This window comes from Natator depressus, chromosome 15 (assembly GCF_965152275.1).
Source record: "Natator depressus isolate rNatDep1 chromosome 15, rNatDep2.hap1, whole genome shotgun sequence".
Lineage (NCBI taxonomy): Eukaryota > Metazoa > Chordata > Testudines > Cheloniidae > Natator > Natator depressus.
In genome coordinates, this window is record NC_134248.1 from 12,457,830 (window position 1) to 12,476,254 (window position 18,425).

Consider the following 18,425-nt stretch of genomic DNA (forward strand, 5'->3'; position numbering starts at 1 on the left):
ATTTAGTATATATGCCTTCGATTTGCCAATGTTACCATGTTTTCTTCTTAAGTTTGTGAAATAAAGTTTTACAGATATTAAAATGTGTACTGTATTGACTGAGATGGGCTGTACTACAAACTCAGATCCAGTTAGCTTTTAGTACCATTCCGTCACCATTACTGACTTTCAGGAGCAATATTTAGAAGGGGTAGTTTACAGTCGTGTGTGTGTGGCATGTATGTAATACATGGGAGGGGTAACTAATTCCTGATCTTTGTATGTGAATTTCTCAGAATTTTAGCACTAGCAGCACAACTTAAAGCATCTGTCCTAACGGGTTTATATACTATAGTGATGGGTATCCTTAGATATTATGATAAAAGTGGGTACTTGATGTATTGTCTTCACATTGGATTGTTCTGGTCTTGAATATTCAATTGATAGAGAATGGAATTGCTGTTTTTTCTTGTTATAGGCTATTGCTATTATCCATTCCTACTTTTGCTGTGATCCTCTCCTCCCTAAAGGGGATTAGTGTGAAGATGGGATTATCGCAGGATAGCTGCACAGGAGAAGAAGCAGTGGTTTACACAAACAAGATGAGTGAGGTAATATCTTCTATTGGACCCATTTCTGTTGGCGAGAGAGACAAGCTTTCGAACTTACACAGAGCTCTTCTTCAGCCTGTCTCACCAACAGAAATGGGTTCAATAGAAGATATTGCCTGCTCCACCTTGTCTCTCTAATATCCTGGGACCAACCAGGCTACAAAAACACTGTATTGTTTTACAGATTTTGCTATAGAGGAGTGTCATTGCACAGCTGTATGCAAAAAGATTACAATAACTAAAGATTGAAATTTATAAAATTGGTTGGGCAAAAAAAAATTAAGGGATACTGTTGAGTCTGGGGCTAATTAAGTGTGGTCAGTGCTTGGATAACCTGGTGATAAGGTATATTAGAAATGGATGTTAGCTACTCTGCCACGAAAACCGAACACGTAGCTTAATGTGATATGGAGAAGTGCAGCCTGGAGTGTATAATATGTTTAAGATGGATTAAAACAGAAATCAGTTCACTTCTCCAAGTCCCCAAATTTGCTTTTTTTAGAGAGAGGTAAAATTGGTTCCCTGCGCGGGTTGAGTGACCACGGTCCTGCATTTTTTTGTTGCACTATAAGCATTCTTTTCTCTAGGCTTAAATTTTCAAAGCGGATCTGAGCTCCACTTTTTTAGGATTGGCTTGTTCTGTTACTAAAAGCTTATACTGTAGAGCGCCAAAAGGACACAACCAGTTCTGCTGGGTCCTGTACAAACATAGATGACAATTCCGGTCCCTAAGATCTTCCAGGGTACAGGACATAATAGGTGAATGAGATAAATAAGCAGACTAGGATGGGGGCCGTTCAGTAGCAGTGACCACAAGATCAGTTGTTTAAATGACGCTCGTGTTCACTACCACATAAATGCAGGGACCAATTTTTTAATTTACTACTGTAAACGGATGGTCATTGTGAAGGAGGCAAACAAGGAGAACTATATTTGGCCTCTTTCATACTAGCTCATAACTGAGTTTGTGAATGCTGTTTTATCTGAAACGTATAAACAGCTGAAATCTGGCTCAATTGTTCCGAGGTTTGTGGGTGCTGGGATTTAGGACTTTGGTTGGGCCCATCTTTACTGCAAATGTGGTTCCCAAATTGTGTATAGACCAATATAGGTGGATATTTGGAGTCCCATCTGATTCCCATTGAAGTTAGAGGAAAGGCTGGCTCAGGGCTTGTCTACACTACCGCTTAAGTCGATGTAACGTGCGTCACGCAGGGTTGTGAAAAAACACACCCCTGAGTGACATAAGTTGCATCGACTTAGTGCAATGTAGACACCACTTTATGTCAGCAGGAGATGCTCTCCTGCCAACAAAGCTCCCTCCTCTCATTGAGGTGGGGGTAATTACGTTGATAGGAGGCTCTCTCCTGACGACGTAACATGTCTTCACCAGCTGCGTTGCAGTGGTGCTGATGGAGCACAATAGTGAAGACAAGCCCTCAGTGAGTCAGAGCGGGCCCCTAGTGGGTGCTTTCTAACTGTCCCACAATTCATAAATATGCTTTTGTTATGTCTCAGTAATATTACTCACAGCAAGCGCATCTTGCCTCAGTTTTACTGTAATAGTGGCTGTCCCTGAACTCGTAAGTAAAGCGAGTTGGAAAAAAAACTCCAATGTGGACGATGTCAATATCATTTTTCAGTTTTCAAAATAGAATGGCTCTTCACAATTTTTCACACCTTTTTTGTTTTCAGAATAAGACTGCGTAGACTGTTGGTCCTTCATCAGTTGAGACTGAGCCAATCACAACACTTCTTCCAATCTTCTCTCGCTCTGGTCATCCTTCGCCATGCTTGTCCATATCCCACAGAATAAGAAATTCAGAAAAAACTTAAATGGGCTTTTTAAAAAAAAAAAATTCAAAACCATCACACAACAAAACTGATCAGTCAAAAGTTCATAATGAAAAGTCCCAAAGGGATGTGGCTTGGCTGCCACCTGGATTGATCTGTGGCCTAGGTCGTTATGCGGCGGGGAGGGGGTCTACTTGTATATTCAATTAATGTCCATTCGTGGCCATCTTCAGTCACAAGTTACATAAATAACAAAAAAAGGGAATAAAGATGGACAGGGCTAAAAAATGTAAACTTTGTTTTGACAGGGCAGTTTAGTTTCATGTTGGGATTAAATCGTAAATTTTATTTTAAAAAAATCTATTGAAAAATCAAAGCAATAAGTAAAATGTTGGAAAGATTTTTTGACAGCTTGTTGCAAACTTTAGGTCAAATCTTTTTCAAAATAAACTTTTCATTCAAAAAATTTTAACCAGGCCTACTTGTCTTTTCACTAGTACATTGTCATAAAAATTAATAATGCTAACAATAATAAATACCCCTGTGCACAAGATTATCTTGGGCTGACTAAATTGTGAGGGCACGCTTCCTGTCATTGTCTTGGGTATCGGTTTGTGTTTCTCGAACAATAGAAAATCATAACTAAGTACCAATCTGTATGTAACTTCTCAAACAGCCACATCTGCAGGCTTACATATTTTTTTTTTGGGGGGGGGGGGGGGGGGGAAGCTGAGGAAAGGAACACAAACATGCCTCCATGAATTTCAAAAATGTCATAGGAGCCAAATCTGAATGAAGGGCTATGTAATTGATGAATGGACGTCCTTAAAGCTCTTCAATTTTTTTTAAACCAGGGATCAGTAGCACAATATATTAATATCAACGTGGACATGAATTCCTGTCTTACGTCAGAAGTAAGATGTTTGACGGTCTCAGCCTGTTCCCTTGTAGACGTTTGTCAACATAACAAAACCAGCATACGCTGTGGCATAGTTGGAGGGCCAGGACAGAAATAGCAGGTTGACTGCACATCAGGATTGAGGTATGTTGATACAGTGGTGTAGGGAAAACTTGCACATTACATGCCGATCCTTTGCCTAGCTCCAGCCAGTGTTTCAATTCTTTCCTTTGAGCGTATTAGATAAAATAAGTGTTTTAAATATAGTTTTGTTCCTGAACAAAGATCTTGAGGGTTCCTGTCCAAGATGAAGACAGGGCAAGCTTTCATTATTTAAAAAAAGTCTCTAAACATTTCAGTATTTTTATTTATTTTAAAACCGTTTTAATTTCAATTCACTTAAGCAATTGTGATGCTAGGGTGAAGTACTATTGAAAAATCTTACCACGAATGCCAGGTGAAAGGTCTGCAGTAAGAAAAGAAGAAAAAAAAATCTAAGAAATTTCAACAATACTTTTCTCTGTTATATTTTTGGGTGGGAAATTATTTTAGTGGTGGTGGGAATTAAGTTTTGTGATTAGATTAGGATTTTTATGTAGGAACCAATTTAACAGAGCTTTCTACTAAATCCTTATTAAAGGAGGAGCTCTCAACTAAATCTTGATCAAAGGCACAGATGGTTTAATATATTACATTGTATATGTCCTGGGCGCTGATCCAGCCAGTCACTCTATGAATAGGGAATCCTTGCAGGATCGTTTGTTATGAAAACTGACTTTCTTCCCTGGGTAGAAAGGTTTATTCCCAACACTTCTTTGCAATTGCATTGTAACTTAGTCGAGCCTTTTGTAGCTCTCTCCCCGGTGCTCTGCTTAATTTCTGTTTCCAACAGTATCTTCATGTAGGCCTAGCATATGATTTCTGCCTGGTTTCACCATTCTGTTCCCCACATCTTAAACTTATTTTTATTCTGGCTTTTTTCTCCAGTCCAAAGTGGAATATGATACAAAATTTTCCCTTGAATTAGACTGTGAAAGGAAGTGGCCATGTCTGGAGGGCTCTTAAACTGTCCATGTAAACTAGTGTTTGCTGTGTGAACCATATACTAAAAAGGGGACCTCCACTGATTTATAATATCAGTGGCCGTGCTTCTTAAAGATCAGAAGAGTGTTTAGTACCAGTTGAATGGCTTTGTTTTCCTCATTTCTTTTCTCACAAATGAATACGTTCTAAAACTTACACAAAGATGTCCTTGTTTATAAAAGTCCCTGGTTTCCATCCAGACTTCCAAAAACAAAGATAAAGAGCAACTTGATGCCACGAGTCTAGTCCAAGTTAATAAAGTTTTTATTTGCTCTTACACCTTCAGTTGCCATCCTTATCTCTATGGTTTAATTCAGTTGTGTTTATAGAATTTAATTTCTGCGTATGAAATAGATTTTTTTTAAATGGTCTCCATCTTATTTTTCTGAAATCTTATTTCCTTCCATCTGCAGGGTGTCTGATCGTCAGAGGCCTCCTTAAGCTCCTTACAAAATTAAAATTAATCAAACAAACCAGTGGAGTGTATATCTAGAATGCTAGATTTTTGTACTGAATAGATATTGCGGGGAAATATCTGTGTGTCTGTACAGTGCTGTGGATAGCTCATTCCCCCGTTGTTTAAGCCTCCTTTTTGCAAGTAATTTTAGGGTCTCTTGACACCAGAATACTGAAAGTTAAACCTTCTAAAATGAAAAACGCTTGAGTCCTGGGAGTCTGGAGACAGCTTCACAAGGCTGTTGACAAGATCATATTTTTCAAAAATAAATAACCTGCAGTGCACTAAAACTTTTTCAAGTACAGTATTAAGTTGCTCTGTATGCGCTTATGGCACCTAACCCAGTCCCACTGAAGTCTTCCCATTGACTTCAGTGGGCACTAGATCAGGCCTTTCAGAGGTGAAGAATACAGCATATTCCCTTAGATGAAATTTGTTTTTACAATGTGACAGGGCACTCACTTCTTGAATGGCTCCTAGCAGCTGGGTGTGCTATTGCAATCTTTTTCCTACTCCTGGCCTCCCCCCTATAGGTTTTCAACCTTGCTAGGTGGTTTTTCAGTGGCTCAGCCCTCCAGCCAGGTGTCTCAGTAAAAAAAAAAAAAAAAATGAATGAACCTCTTCTGGGGTTACAGAGTTCAACAAATTGTCTGCCCTCACCAGGGTATTCATCCCTCTCTGAGCCCTGTAAATTCAGCCTTTAGCTTGCGCTTCCCAAAGAGTCTTGTCCCCTTTTCAGGGCTTAGACTCCTTTGCCAGTGGAGGAACCCAGGCCCACCCAATGGTTCTGGTTCCAGCCCAGGGATCCTATCCACAGCAGCCACACGCTCCCTCCTTGAATTAATTGCTGCTGTTTTCCCTGGGTGTCTTACTGCCTGCTCCCTTTCCTCTTACTTTAGGGTTACACTTCTCAGGTGCTCTCTCCCCCAGTAAATGTAGCTAGTCAAGCTCCTTTGGCCAGAGAGGAGAACCCTTTTCCACCTCTCTGGTCCCAGCCAGGAGCTGACCTGCTCAGGCCCTGCAGCTCATTTTAGCTGAGCCAGCTGGGGTCTCATTTCCTAGAGAGGTTTCATAGAAATAGCCAGACTTGGAGGACCAACCTTCGTCGCTCCTTTCTAGGATGGGTGTAGTAGGACTTCAGGGCCTCCAACAGGGGGCCACAAAGAGCCAGGCACATCCCACTACATTCTACTGTTGGATCTCATTCTGAGAAGTACTGAGTACCCACAGCTCCAGTTAACTTAAGCCAAAGTTGTTGGGTCCAGAGAGTTTCTGAAAATCAAGCTTTGTTCTTTTATTGGAAATGGTGAAAACGGAGTCACAGACTCAGGCCAGAAAACAAAACACATTGGGGGTGGTCTGAGACAGTGTTGTTGCTGGCAAGGGGTGATGATATGTTGGAACAAGCTGCCCAGACGCTAAAACTTTATGAGCTAATAAAATTCCATCATCTCACATCAATGTTCCCAGTATTTGGAAACCACAATTATCCCTAGTGGGATAAGGGGGTCAATAGTTAAGATGGGTGGTTTTGTTTTGTTTTCTGTATCTACAAATTTGTGTTGCCAAGCTCCAGTCAGAATGTTGAACTTATCCTGGTTAATAAGTGATGCCCTCTCATTGCTCTTGAAAACAAAATGGAAATAGAGTGTATGAAAAAAATCATCTGATCCTTGCTAACATCATCCTGCTGGGGCACTGCAACTTCAACAGCTGTATTATTGTGCAAAGGTGAATTCTGTGTACTGTGAGAGCACGAGTAATTATTGCTCCATGACATGCATATGGTCATTCATGCTTCAAACTAGTTTTCTATTAATAGTACACAAATAGCACCTAAACTTACTGTGGAACAACATCTTTCCATTTTACTACATGCCGGAGAGCAGTAGGAAATATTAAGTGTAAAAAAAAAAAAAAAGTGAGAAGAAACCTTAACACCAGGCATGGGATTTTCAGAAATGCCTGAGTGATTTAGGAGCTTTAGAAAATCATCTCCCCAATGCCTAGCCATGATGTATAGGGTCGAATAGATACAGTGAGATGGCTCAGTGTTTGGCAATTCTTGTTTGAGAACATCTGCAACAATTGTCTGATGTCTTCCTTGATCCTGGTTTACACTCTGTGATAGATTATGTAAATACTATGTAATCTTTTATTCTAGACTTAAATGGGTTCTATGAATGCCTAAGTCTTCAGACTTGGGCAATTTCCTTTGGGTGGTTTGTCGCTAAAGTCATGTTGTGCAACACAAGAGTCTATGTTAAGCACTCCTCCAAGCATTTTGTATATGTAACTTTACTTAAGGACCTGCTTCTTATTTGATGGTCTAACTTAAGTTTTAAACAGTTGACCCAACATTACTTACAAATATTTAATGTTCAAATCCTGAATATCAGAAAGAGAAAAGAGCAAAATCATGCATCTTCTAACTTTTATTCCAGTATATTTTAAAATGAGGCTTTCTCCTGGTTGATGGGAAGTGAAAGGAACGGTCCTTGCCACAGAGGATTTAAGGGACTCCCCAGGCATACTTACAGGGGTGAGTGATGGGGGACACATTGGGAAGTACAATGAAGAAGCAGTAACAGACTGGGGTATATCTTGAAGGATAGCGTAACACAAGCCTAAAAAAAGAAATGCAGGAGGGGGCGGGACAAAAAGCAGAATATGTTTGTGCAGGGGAGCTAGTAGAAGTTGGGGAGAAATGCAGGGGAGGTCCAGGGGCATCTCTGTAAGTGAGGGCAGTGGGAGCTTACTGGTGGGGGTCATTGCAGGTGGAGTGGCAATGGACAGAAGAGTGCAGGAAGTTTCAAAAGACTGATTAAAAACTTTTAAGAGATTTTACCTTCCCTTTGGAAGAATGAGTAAATTTCTTGTTATAAGACCACCTTCCCCCAGGCTTCCCCAAAACCAAACCAATCCACCTGAAATTTCACATCTCATCCTAGGGTAGAATTTTTGTGGAGAATTTTTGCCAAATATCCTCCTAAACTCATTATGCGATGAGGTTTTTTAATGATCTGTGTCATTCATGTTCCAAATATTTTCCTGTCACTTTCTTAGCTCATCATATCTCTGAAACAAAATTCACTGCTCCTGTCATGCTTAACAAAAGTGCCTTTCACTGCTTTTTGAGGCAGTTCAGGAAGCAATTATTTATACAAAACCCCATTTTGATAGCTACATATCAAACACTGATAAGTGCATTTAAAATATGCGTATTATACACACTTCCAGTGTGTGCATTATACATGCATCCACTTGATGCATTTCCATAGATGGGCATGGCTTGGATGTGGTCCGTCATGATGCAGGAAGATCCAGTTTGGGTAGAGAATGAAAAGAAGAGCCACATGTTGGAGAAGATGTCTGATGAAAGGAGCAAGAAAACTGGAAAGAAATTTAGTCCATTCCTGCATGGCTTGTAAGGTTTACAGCATCTTCTGTCACAAAGGAACGCTAAAACACCCTGGTCCTATCTCTGATACAGCATGATTACCGTGAGAAGCTTGTTTTGGTCACTGAGGTATATTAGACTCCAGACTGTAATGGAATTCTAAACTCTATTATATTGTTCAGCCATGAAGAAGGGGACACAGCAGACTGAACCATCCTGAACTTCAAAGACAGCATGATAGTAGAAATGAAGAACTTGAAGGGGGAGATGGAATGGAATGCTAAACTGTATTCTACTGTTGGACACTAGGTGGTGCTGTGTCACATACCTTATTCAACCTAACTTAGCCATACCTGGTGGAGCATTAAAGGATCTTATACTGAACACCTCTAGTGTGCATCTCTTTGAGATGGTAGCTCTACGGCCAGGCCATATTTGATACAGAAGCCTGATCTTCTAGCAGAACCCTTGCAACCTACCATGTACAAGTTGTATGTGACACAGACCACGACCATTCAGTCCTTTGCCATTGCTGAGCCTTGCAATTGTCATATGAATACCTCTCCACTAGAAGCTGGATGTCAGAGCAAACTTTACCCAGAGCTGAGTTAGCTTAGTGGTTTAATTAGCAGGTTCACTTCCTGTGTTGACTAATATCTCTAACCGCTAGATAACTTTGATACCTCCTGCCTGACTAAAGGTTAAGTTAAGGCACAAACACAAGTCTTTATCAATGCCACAAATATCTCTGGATCCATAGATGCAAGTCTGTTTATCAAAAGCATTATTCTGTTCAAGATGAGCTGAGTGATCACACTTTCAGTAGGAGTCTATGCTCACTCCAATCTCAAAGCAGCTTCAACATTTTGCCAACAGAGCTCGGAAGTATGTTTTGTTTTTTTCACCACCTTGCAGCCGAAGTATCTGGAGTGGTGAAACTTTGGCCGGAAGTTTTTTCCAATAACTTACCCAAGCAAAACATTGATGCATCATCAACTAAGCAGAGAGTAGATCATAGAGTATAGTTTGCATGGCACATTTCAAAGGTGAATGTTTCTTTATACAGAGTTCACTTCTGTCTTGGAAGGAAACTTGTTCAAGATTCATGTTACACTAGTTTCCTCCAGACTTCAGTATTTTGGGTCAGTTTTTATGGCTGAAAGGTCTCTAGTGTGATTTAAGAGTAGTGCGTAGGTTAACAGTAACATTTATTCTAGAGTTATTACTCTTTTAGTTTTAGAGGGTAGAGTATCTTGAACTAAAAAATGAAGGTGTAACTGCTTGTGATCTAAATCCATTTGCTATGTTCAATCAGAATATAGTGCCTACCCCAGGAACATACACAGGCGCATACACACCAATTTCCCAAAGCTTAAAACAATGATGGGCAAAATTGAGGGAGAATAAATATTTAAACAAAAAAAAGTGAATGATAACTCAGTTATTTAAGAATGCTTTATTAGATGCTCAGGAAAACATAATTCTGTAGTCACAGAAGAAGGCTTCTTTGCTGTAAAAGCTATCATGATGTAAGAAGGCAAGTGAAGACAACAATATAAAAGTTACAAATAGAAAATGAGGAAGCTGATAGCAGTGAATACAGATCTGCAGTTAGGAAATGCAGACTCCTGATGAAAGAAGCTTATGGTCGATAGGGTTTAAGGGCTTCTTTAAATATATTGAGAAAAAGCAAAGTCCTAACAATGGGATAGGTCTAGACAATCATAGAAGAAGCAGATGTATTCAACAAATATTTCTGGAAGAAGCAAGATAATCATATCTTAGTGATAATGAAATACTTTCTATTCCAGCAATAACTAAAAGGATGTTAAGCAGCAACTATTAAACACCTTTGAATCTGTGGAACTAGATAATTTGTGCCCAAGAGTATTAAAAGAATTGGCTGATGAGCTATCTGGTACATTAATGTTGATTTTTAACAAACATTGCAACACTGGGGAAGTTCTAGAGGTCTGGAAAAAAGCCAATGCCCCACTATTTAAAAAGGGATAAAGGGGATGACGTGACAAGCTATAGCCCAGTTAGTCTGAGATCGATCCCAGGTAAAATCATGAGAAGGCCAATATGGGATGCAAATAATAAATAATTAAAAGATGTAGCATAATTTATGCCAATCAACATGGTTTTATGGAAAATAGGTCGTCAAACAAATGTATTATTGGTTCTTGAGGAGATCACAGGCTTGGCTGCTAAAGGTAACTACATAATACACTTAGACTTTTGTAAGGCATTTGACTTAGTTCTGCATGAGATTCTGATAAAAAACAAATTCAAAATCAGTGTAGCCACTAGTATATGGATATTGCTAGATCACAAAAAGCAATTGTAAATGGGGAATAGTCATCCAATGGAGGTGTTTTTAGCATGGTTCCACCAGGGACCTGTTCTCAGCTCAATGCTGTTCAAGATCTTTATCAAAACTTGCGAATCTCACACAAGTTGGTGGAGTGGTAATGATTGAGACAGGTCAGTTATATAGATCAACCTGGATTGCTTGGTAAAATGGGCTTATTTGAACATCATGGGTTTTAATACAGGCAGGTCCTATATTTAGGAACAAAGAATGTAAGTCACGCAAGATGAGGAACTGCATCCTGGAAAGCAACAACTGAAAAGGACTTGGAGTCATTGTGAACAAAGAGTTGAATATGAGCTCCCAGTGGGATGCTAAAAGAAAAGGAGTACTTATGGCACCTTAGAGACTAACAGATTTATTTGAGCATAAGTTTCGTGAGCTACAGCTCACTTCATCGGATGTAGCTCAGAGGGTGAACACAATTCCTGAATGTATAAACTGGGAAGAATATCAAATAGGATAAGGGAGATGTATGTGGGATTAGTGAGACCATTACTGGAGTACTGTGTCCAGTTCCAGTGTCCACACTCCAAAAGGATGTTAACAAATTGCAAAGGGATCAACAAAGAACTACAATGATGATCTGAGGTCTGGAAAACATGCTCTATAATGAGAGATTTATGCTCAATCTATATAGTTTATCCAAAAAAAGACTGAGGTGACTCAATCATGGTCTACAAGTCCGTATATGGAGAAGAGATTTTGAATAGTAGACAGCTCTTTAATCTAGTTGAAAAAGGCATCCCGTGGTTGGAAGCTGGAGTTAGAGAAATTCAGACTAGAAATAAGACACATCGTTGTCACTGAGGGTCATCAACCATTGGAACAACTTGCATAGAAATGCGGTGGATTCTCTAACACTCAATCTTAGAATTAACTTTTTAAAAGATATGGCATAGCTCAAACAGAAACTCTGGGCTTAATGCAGAAATTGAGAGGTTTCTTGGTGTGTGTTATGCAGAAGGACAGGTTCTAGATGATCATAATGGTCCCTTCCAGGCTTAAACTCTATAGAGGTAAGAGTCTTGACTTTCTTGCTTCTGTGAATGTTCCCATGTGATTTGATTTATTTGTGTTACCGTAAAATCCAGAGGCCTCAATCAGGATCAGGGTCTCCTTGTGCTGGGTGCTGTACAAACATAAAATGAAACGCTACCAAAGGGAGGCTGGATAAGCCAGCATCGGCCAGTGCTCTCTTGAGCACTGGGTATCTGGAAGTGGAAAGAAGGCAGAGGACACCAGCAGAGCCAGCACCAATGACTTTGATACCAACCTCTCAATGTGGGTGAAGTTCCCCGTGCCGAAAACCTATCCTTCCCCCAGCCATACTGCCACTCTAGGCAGCAAAGCTGGCACCTGTGGCACATAAAGGTGAGATTGAATCACTGAGCCAGACAGAGCTCCAGCATAGCTCCAAACGTGAAGGAAAGTCCCAAAAAGAAAACAAAAAACATCTCTTCTCCAAGTCCTTGATCAGAACTGGAGAGCCACAGGGAGTGAGAAACCTGACAATTTCTAAAGGTCAGGCCATCTCTTCACAGAGAATGTCGAAATGGGTAACACAATGTGTCTTGCTATGTTACCAGCTAGCTGGCCCAGCTCTCTCATCCAACATTTGAGCCTTAGAGCTCAAGTGGCATCCTCTGCCTGCTTCAGGAATGTGCCCAGATCAGAAATCTGCAAAGCCGTGACCCTCTGACCTTTGACAAGCATTACGCTTGGGACTGACCACGTTTGGGAGAGCAGTACTACAATTGTTCAGCTGATGCAGATGGAACTCCTCGTCCCATCCTCCCACAACCCATCCTCCATCCCCTCTTTCAGAATCCTCAGCACCATTGACTTGAAATTCTGAGGGAATCGAGGCCTGGTCGACACCTAAAACAAAGCCACCTACTACACTTGACAGTTACTGTAGGGTAAGCAACCATCTTTTCCTGACAATTCTACTGTAAAGGACAAGCAGGAACCGAAAGAGAGAACCTTTCAGGCCTTCTTTATCATAAAGCAGCAAAAATACTTGATCCTAATTTAAAAACAAACCTTTGCAGGTTGCCTTTAAGCCTACTAAGAGACAGTGAGGCTCTTTTCTATCATCCATTTGGTTACTATTGACACTCTATTAATGATATGTGGACAAAATCGATTTTCCCTGCTTTTAGTACCTATATAATCAAATTGCCTCATTAGCAAAATGTAGCAAAATTATCTAGCCGTGCTGGCTAGATCGCTGACTAGAAGAGAGGAGGATATTAAAGCAGGCCAGTGACAACTGCATCCTGTTTCCGATCTCCTGTAATCAGGGTTTAAAGTGTCATGTCTGCCTCTACCTTACTTAATAGAACCATGTTAAGGTTCAGAGAGCTTGTTAAATGTACACTTTGTTGCTTCACTTGGAGCTGAGAAAGGGAGGGCAGTAGGAAGAGTTAACCAAACAAACAAAAAAACCAAACCCCCCACTACTGAAACTTGACAGGGGCGTGACCTGGGTAACAAGGGACTTGCTTTCCCAGGGTGAATGTGAGAAGAAGTTTTACAGCACCACTCTACAAGGCCAGCTGTGAACCGTTTCTGTTGGACTGCATAGAGAAAGTGGGAGGCAGGGTGTTTACTTTTATGGAGAGAGTCCTCTAGAACTGGAGAGAGTGTTAACCTTTCCAGAGGCTGCTTGGCACACCCATTCGATTTTAACAGAAAATGATAGCCCAGCTCCAGAATTGGCTAGGATGGCTCAACCCCCCGCCCCCGAAAAGTGAGCTCCAGGTTTTTAGATGGAAGTCAATCTCAGACTCCAACCCCCACTCCGATCTAGACAGCTTTCTTGAGGTAGGCTCAACTCCCTTGGAGACTGGAGTATCTGCAAACTGCGTTGAAATAGGATTCCTCTGTCTGGGTCCGTGTTTTTCCATCCTTCTCCTTTCCCCCCTCTTCTTTCAGTGACATTAGTCCCACCGGCGAGGGTGTGACTGAGCCGACAAAGCGGGCCCTCCCCAGGAAGTCTGGCTCAGAGCGCCCGGTGCTCCTGAGCCAGCCGGGCTCGTCCGTCCTTTACCTTGGGCGAGCCAGCGCCTGGGACGTGGCTGCCGCGGGGAGAACTCCCGCCGGCGTGCCTGGCTCGCGTGCCTGGGGCCGTGATACCCTCCAGGGGGCGCCCTAGAGACCCCAGCCCGCGTCTCCCGGCCCCGCGGCGCCAGGGCTCAGTCCGTGGGTTTGAATTTCCTCAAGTCACCAGCCTGCAGCGGGCGAGCGAGCGAGGGGCTGGCCAGAGCGGGAGAAGCCGGTTCGGGCGCAGCTGCTGGCGCGGGAGCAGCCGTGGCCTTGGAGAAACTTTCTTGGCCGGTCGGTGGCGAGCACCAAAGCGGGCTGGGCAGGAGCTCGGAGCCGGGCAGGCGAGCCCGGCTGCAGCGCGTGGGGCGGGCGGAGGAAACACCCTGCCCAGGACAGGTGGGTGCCGCGCGCGGGGCGGGGACCCCCGGGCAGGGGAGAAGTTCCCCCTTTCGCGGCTCCCCTCCCCCAGCCAGTCACTCACTCCCCGGGACTTTTCCGGGTGTTCAACCCCCCCCGGCCCCGCAGGGCATCGCGCTCCGAGCCGCCCGGGCGCTGGGAATTGCAGAGAGAGAGCAGCGGAGAGGAGCCTGCAGATGCCCTGCGCGTGGGGCCGGGGGAGTGTGTGTGTGGGACAGAGAGAGAGAGCCTCCCCTACGGCCCCACCACAACCTGGATCCAGCCCCCCCCCCATGCCTCTGGAGTCTGGCACATCCCAGCACAAGTGCCCCCCAAACCAAATCTGGCTCCTGGATCCTGCCAGATCCAGCCAAGTTTTAGCCCTCTCCTTCCCAAGTCCAGAGCCGCAGACAGAGTCCAGACTCTGATGCTTCCCAGTGTGGAAGTGCCTCAGAAACTCTGATCTGGCCCTTGGATCCAGTTGGGTTGGTACTGTTCTGGCCCCAGACTCAGCCCCTGCTGTATGTCAGAGGCTGGGATTTTCTGGTCAAGTAGCATCAGTCCCTTCTTTCTTTTAACAATACAACTTGGGAGCCTGGGGCCAAAAATGCAAACTCCAGCAGAGTCCAGATGCTGACTCTGTCTGTGATGCTGCTGAGCAGGGGCTACTGGGGTTTGGGATTTTGTGGTGGAAATGGAGTAGCCGCATTTCTTGTCTGTTTAGCTGGTTTAAGTTTTGGGTTTGGGGTAAAAAGCTCCCTTTCTCCAGAAAGACCCTGCTGCCAAACACAATGGCTTTTCAGTGGGGCTGTCTCAGTTTGTAGCAAAGCCTGGTGAACTAGGAGCTGCTGGGTTTTTTTCTTCTGTATTAAGATCAGTAGAATTTGGGGGATTGAGGTTGAGAATTGGTCAGACCCAATAGGATCTCAGAGCTAGTTATGTATTTTCCCAGTTCTGTTGGGCTGAGATACAGCCAGATCCTGATTTTCCCTGAGAAATAGGAGGGCTAGATTTGTCTTCTGCTTAGACCATACAAGTTGGGCTTGTGGGCCAAAGCCTGCCAAGATCCTACCGCTAGATCCAGGATTTTGTGCAATTTAAGGCACTAGAATGGGTTCAAGTTGGGAACTGTCTGGCAGGGTAGGAGCAGCTCCCCTTGTTCATGCCATGGAATCTGGGGGGAGAGGGTGGAAGTTGGATAGACTCAGGAGGCTCCATGTGTTGGGGCTGAGGTTTTACAGCACTCGTGCCAAGGTGCACCAGAGTCCAGACTCTTGTGGTGAAGTAGGAGTACCTCGACTTCTCTATTTGGGTGTTGGAATTGGGGCCAAAATTTGGCTTGTTCCAGCAGGATCCTGGTAGATCCAGCTTTGCCAGCATCCCTCAGAGGGATGAAAGTAAGAGTTCGCGTGCGGGCTTCAGATATGGCATGGGTGTTGGATCTGAATCTCTTCCCTTTCGGGTGTTAGTAGTACAGTCAGGCATGCCCTTCCATCAACAGCCTTTGAACATTGGGGGAAAGGCAAATAACCGTCCACTCCCCCTTGTCTCTCACCTAAACCTCCAACTGCAAGACTGGGACAATTCATTGTCATCAGAATTCCTAGATGTCCACAACTTTTGATTCCCCCCCTGATTTCTTTTGACTTTGGAGTCTAAGCTCTTCATCCTCCTTGCTCCCCCAGCCCTCTGACTTCTCACGGCCACCCAGTGCTCAAACTCTCGCCTTTTGTCCCCCGCATCATCCTCAGACTTCTAGGACTTAACTTTGTTCCCCTCAAACCCAGCACTGCTGCTGACTCCTTGAATGTATGTGCTCTTAGTCAACTGGAAACTGTGGTTTCCCCAGTATCAGATACCAGTATATGCACAATAGCATTTAACGGTGGTGAGTTTGTCATTTAACTTTGAAATCAAGTGATGTGACTAAATAAACAACCAGAAATAAATGAGGTGGTTCATTTTTCCTCTGTGATATTTACAGTAGGCTCAATGCTGTCCAGCATTTCAACAAAATCTTTATCTGCTGAAAGTGGAGACCTCTGAGCTTTAGTACGTGGAAATGTTGTTAGTGAAGCTGTCACTAGAGGTGGCCGGTATCTCAGCAAGTGGGAGAAGATCATGACAAGGGTGAGATCCAAGTTATGGTGGTTCTGAATGGACCCTACATAGTGCTTTCTGAATTGTCTGAAGTTATCAGCAAAAGGGCCACAGCTTCCTCTGTTCCTCCCTCCAGATCTGGTGTAAGGAAAAGAGGGTGTTTCTAATGGGAATCCAAGGTGCTGGTTGGCAGTGGGTGTGATTCCAAGACACTGAGAAGCCAGGAGATGGGTGGGATTCCTTCAGCCCATCCTTTCTGTAAGGAGAAAGACCCATCAGCGGCAGTGACACACACAGGGTGTGGAACATGCAGAGGCAAAGTGCTGTTCAGATGTTACACTATAAAGCACCATCGTGTCTGTAATGCTGTTTTTGAGCACTGTGCCGTACAAACACTGGTATAAGCCACGAGTGCAATGTGCCTCTGCCTTATGACAAACCCAAAAGCACCATCGTTTTGAAGAAGGTGCTTGACAGAGTCTTTCTGGTGTGTCTGTGTGTGACACAAGGAGAAAACAGAAGGGGTTAACTTAAAAAGATTAATGTGAGTCATTTGGGTAAATAGTAATTAAGGCAACTTTTATTAACTATTTAAACCAAAATTATTGTACCAAGCAGATGGGCATCTATTAGGTAACTCTGTCTTTGAACGTATTTGTTTTCAGGCTTTTAAGTCCCCCTCTTGCAGTAATTGAAGAACTGTGGTAATTGACAAATTCAACTTCCTGCATGCAATAGAGACATGCAGTTATACAGGGGGCACAGTCCTTTCTGTTTTGTCTTTAAAATGGAAAACTACAAGATCAGATCGTTACAGCCGCCTACAAAAGGATTAGGTAGAATAACAAGCAGGGGTATGGGAAATCCCCAAATTGGATTAGATTTGTGGAAGAATTCACTTATATTGAATCTCAGTTTAAAAAGAAAGAAAGAAAGAAAGAAAGAAACCCAGTACAAATGTGATTAAATATTCAAAGTATATGAATAATATGAAAATAAAAGAGAACCTTTTCTGATGTGGCAAGTAGCTCAAACTGTAAATTAACAATCACAATTTGTAACCCCCCAAATTTTATATATAAAACAATGGCTACTTGTGTGTACACGGGTGTATTGAAAATAAAAACTACATATGCCAGGCAGCATGAGTTCATGGAAAGCGGGCGGGCAGTCTCTTTCATCCATTTCAGTGGGATGGACTTTTAATATACATATAAACATCAAGCTCCCCATTCCAAGGAAAGATGAAGGGAACATGCTTTTGATGAAAGGCATTAGAACACTGCAGCATAGGTGCTGGGGGTGCTGCAGCACCCCAGGGCTTGAAGTCGTAATAACCTAAATACATGGCTTCCATCTTCAGCACCCCACTATATAAATTGTTCCAGCACCTCTGCCCTGCAGGAGATATCTGGACTGTACCAAACTGTCAGAATGGGTGGGAAGGGAAGTATCGATCCAAAATGAGTATTTTTGCCAAAACTTCTATATTGGCATCTTTTATTGCTGATATTTTAATAGTTTTCCATAACAGCCACTGCTTGCTCCCACATTTTAATATAATCAGCTTTTAACAACTATTCTTCTTATCGTTTAGTCTAATCCCTTATAATGAGGTTTAGGTTGGGCCCTGTGAGTAAATCCTGATAAAAACAAGCAGAGAAAAAATGCAGCCAAATATAAGAGCTTTGGGAAGAGTTTTTGTTTTGGATTTTCACCCTCTCCAACACCCACTGACAGCCTCCAGAAGAACCCACTAGTTTAGTGCAGTCCAAGAATTTTTGCTGTTGGGCCTAGTGTCTTTTTCATCCATTTTTATGGGGTGGGGAACTCTCATTCCTCTTCCTTTTTTGCTGAGGCATTGGGCTACAAGTGAGATCATCACGCCCAGATGCCATCCATATGTTCTCAATCCTTAAAGGACTAGAAGAGAAAACTGTGGAACTGCTCTATCACTTATAACAAGTTCAGCCTATGGACTTGGAAAATATGAGAGAACAATAAGGGTTGTTGTTGGTGACTCCATAGAAGATAACCTGATGAGCAATAGACAGCGTGAATTCTATAAAAACGAAATGATAAAGACACTCCGGTAGCGTACTCTGATATGATTACAAAATTTAGTGGACAAGGGAATTTGGTGGATGTGATATTTAATAAAGGCCTTTTATAGGCACGTGGGAATTGAAAAGTTGTTTAGATGAACGTGCTATGGTGGGATTATAAAATGAGCTGCTGAGCCACAAACCGAGCGATCTCGAGAATTTGGAGAAATGGGCAAA

At 42.7% G+C, this 18,425-nt stretch overlaps 1 protein-coding gene across 1 annotated transcript in view; it reads left to right on the forward strand.

The window, feature by feature from the left end:
• Positions 1-13,585: 13,585 nt before the first annotated feature.
• ADORA2A (adenosine A2a receptor) overlaps positions 13,586-18,425 on the forward strand; it is a 30,602-nt gene continuing 25,762 nt past the window's right edge. The window contains exon 1 of the mRNA XM_074972483.1: positions 13,586-14,043. The gene's annotated coding sequence lies outside the window, so the exon portion shown is untranslated. The remainder of the gene's footprint in view (positions 14,044-18,425) is intronic.